At 42.6% G+C, this 3,558-nt stretch overlaps 1 long non-coding RNA gene across 1 annotated transcript; it reads left to right on the top strand.

Moving 5' to 3' along the window:
• The first annotated feature begins 827 nt into the window (after positions 1–827).
• Positions 828–2,516, top strand: LOC103626842 (uncharacterized). The gene is made up of 3 exons (XR_002261994.1): positions 828–1,295; positions 1,412–1,541; positions 2,365–2,516. It is a non-coding gene; the product is annotated as an uncharacterized lncRNA (long non-coding RNA).
• Positions 2,517–3,558: the final 1,042 nt, after the last annotated feature.

The following is a 3,558-nucleotide window of genomic DNA, read 5'->3' as shown; positions in this document are numbered from 1 at the left end:
CCAAAGTAAAAGGAACAAATTTCCTAAAGGGCGATGGACTTGGTGCTACATAAAAATAGGAGTAAAATGGGTCCCAACCTTCCCTGTTCGGTTGAGGGTGGTCTGAATTTGGTTGTATTGTCTGTAGTTCAATCAGTGCGTGAGTCCCAGTTTGGAGTTATTTTGTGACTAGTGCATGAGGATTTGGACTAGAAATTCTATAGCAAAGTTAAAGACCAAGTATAAGGGAACAAGTTTCTTACAAGGAGTTAGCCTTGCTGTTGTGTAAAATTTGGAGATAATGGTACTGCAACCCTCTATGTCAGGGTTGGCATGGATCTATGTCAGTTAGCTGAAATTGGTGTGTTTCAGTGTTTTTACTAAACTCTGGTGAACCATCACTTGTGTTCTGTGATTTCAGTCTTGGGTTGCTATACCAAGTTGGTAGAGCTATGCTTAAGGATCAAGTTTTGTTAACCAAGGTTGACCTGTTGACATATGGAATTGTGAAATTAAAGGGACTGAACTGAGAGGGTGCAATGGGGAAATGAGTGCTGTATCAGTGAACCAGTGGCTGATTTAGGGGAAACTGAAGAAGAATCTCCTCTCCCTGTAATTACACGTGTAGGTTTAAATGAAGATAAGGGTGAAGTGTTTAGCCTAGGTGCTAGGGGCTATTCTCCCCACTAAAAATATCCAAGTTTGGACTGTTGTGGAGCAGTGAAAAAGGGGGAGAATCTGGTGGGGCTGTCGAGCAGTAGCATTTCAGGGTGGAGTAAAAATATCTGCTAGAAATATCACCCTCCACTATAAACTCCAATTCCTTCTAGGTATGTTGGGGATAAGTATTGTGCTGGCAATCTGTGGGGGCAACTACCTGGCTCCCATGCACAATATCAAAGATGAGATTGAGGGCGAGGGGAAGTGAATTCCATCACATGAGACTGCTGTTGTCTATTTGCCCCCCTGTCCAACATGCAGTAAGCCGTGGAACCTGATTTACTGGTTCTTGACTTGAGGGAATAAATTGGACAGCAAACATTCTAGTGACCTTATCCTTGCAGAAATATTAGCTCTGGACCCATTTAAGTCTGCCCTCGGTGGCGTTCCTATCTGCTCATTCTTCTATCTACAGAAGTGAGCAGGTGATATTTGTGCTATGAATTAGACCAGTTCAGTGTCCTGGGTGCGTGTGTGGACCTGTGTGGAGTTAGTACATGAGAGCCACGTCTTTGAGTCCATGTTGTGCTGGCACACTGGAAAACACATCCCCTCTGCATGTTTGCCAAGTTCAGGGAACACCTATCCCATTTCAGGTATTTAAAGGGCAGAGAGAAGTGGAAATCTCCTCTCTACCTCGAGCTCTACTCACATACCACTGCATGGGTGTTGGGGTTCTTGTATTCCTGATAGTGATGACCCTCTCCCACAGCCACCAAGTCTACTCTGTCCAGAGCATCAAGCGCCAGTGGTGACCACGCTCACAATTCTTCACCCCACCATAGCCAGAACGTTCTAGGGAGTTGCTGGCCTGTATGAAGCTTGTTCCGTAATCATCTCAGGTCAGTGAAGCTCACACCATTTACTACTTGAACTCTACCACTATTGGTTGCCTAGAACTAGGTGTGAAATTTGCTCAAACCTAGGCTGTCAGATTTCAGACTTAGTGCAAATTCAGTCTAAATATGTGTGTTTTTACCAAACTTTGAGGCCTTGTGGTAATAAATCCAAAGTGATTTGGGTTAAGAGTCTGTAGCAAAATGATAGAACAGATGTAGATGAACAAGTTTTGTGCAAAGAGTGGGCTTGCTACTATATGGAATTTAGAGAATAGTCTGCTGCAAAATCCTCTGTCAGACATATTGTGGGCTGTTTCAGTGCACTGAAAATCTATTTCAGGGTTGTGTTTAACTAACTTTGGAGTTCTATGGTAATTAGACCAAGGAGATTTGAGTTAGGAATTCTTTAGCAAATAGAAATGCCACATATAGGAGAACAAATTCCCTTAAGTGATTGGTCTGGTTCTACCAAAAAAAAATTTGGAATAAAAGCCCCAAGAAGTGGCGCTGTGTGAACTCTAAACTGAATTCAGAGGACTGAAACCAAGTTCAGTAAATTGTGGCTGAATTTTGGACACCTTAACTTGTAGTACATACAGTTTGGATCCTTGCTTAAGGCATAAATGAAGCACTTGGTTGGTTATGGAGGCAAGGTTTCCTAGTTTGGTTGGTGAATTGTGTTGTGATATTAGAGTATTTAACTCTCTTAAGGTTTTGTTAGTTTTTGTGTGCACCTTTAGAGAGGTGTAAGTCTTGTGATGCTTCTTAGTATTTTCTTTTCAAGTTGCATAAGCATAAACATCCATGATCATGTCATTTCATATAGAACTCCTACCAGAAGGAGTGAAGATTCAAGCTGAAGTGGTGACTGAAGAGGAATCTACTCCAGTGGCTGCTGATCAAGTGGAGGAGCCATCTAACTAGGGTTTAGTAGAGGGATCGAGTACCTCTTCACTGCAATAAGGCAAGCCCCGGTGCATTTGCCACCTTCCTTGTGTTTACAAAATTTTATCACTTATATGCTGCATTAGGTGATAGAAGTTGATTGGTTAAACTCTTGATGCATTACCATCCTTGAAAGCTTGATTACCATACCTTGCCACCTGTTTTATAAAAGCTAGAGATGCTTAGTCATGCTGATAGACTAAGAAAAATGTTTTTGATCTATGACTCATGTTTTTACAAAAAAGAAAATGGGCTTGGGATAATGAAGGCATCAAGACGTTGATAAATTCATTATCGAGGCATGGCCCCTCTGTCAGGCGCCAATTTTTTTGAAATAGTTTAAAATGGGACCAGACGTTGAGCAGGAAAGGTCGCCCATCTGTGTCGAATAAGGACCGTACCGATTGTTGGCCTGACTGGCCACATACCTCGTCATGGGTAAGCCTGAACTCGGCTATTCCATACGTGAAAAGACAACCGTGCACTGGGCGTGGGAGATGGTGGGAGTAGCAGTTACCCTCCTGGCAAGAGGCTGATGGTAGGGTAATGTGCTCCCGGGTAGCACGGACCGGTTCATGTAGTGGAGGATCCGTGGGAATGGCTAACATATGCAAGGATTAAGTGCTACATATGTCGTGTGGTTGGAGATCCCCAGCTGGGTATTAATCGATTCGGATCGCCGTTACTTCTCGGATATGAAGACTGGATCGCTGCCCTTCATCGTAGATAACAAGCGAAACAAAATTTGGATTTTAAAAGCAACCTAGTGTAGGTCAAGTGAATGATCTAGATTAGGAAAATGCTAGATTCAGGCTAGAAGATTCAGGTAATAAACAAACTTGTGAAATAAAACTTGGCTTAAGGACCCACTTCTAGTAAGCTTTTCTGCAAAATGAGTCCTTGAACGTTGATGAGCTTTACCTTGATACCCAAAAGCCAGCATACCCTTGAGAGTCTTTTCTTTAGTCGGGTAAGTCTTGCTGAGTAATTGCGTACTCAGGGTTTTATCCCTTGTTGTTTTTGTAGGAGAAGCTTTATTCCCTTATCTTTGGGTTAGTTACTTCATGTGGAGGAC

Source organism: Zea mays, chromosome 5, assembly GCF_902167145.1.
Source record: "Zea mays cultivar B73 chromosome 5, Zm-B73-REFERENCE-NAM-5.0, whole genome shotgun sequence".
Taxonomy (NCBI): domain Eukaryota; kingdom Viridiplantae; phylum Streptophyta; class Magnoliopsida; order Poales; family Poaceae; genus Zea; species Zea mays.
Note: the sequence above shows the minus strand (reverse complement) of the source record. Positions and strands in the feature narration are given on the sequence as shown.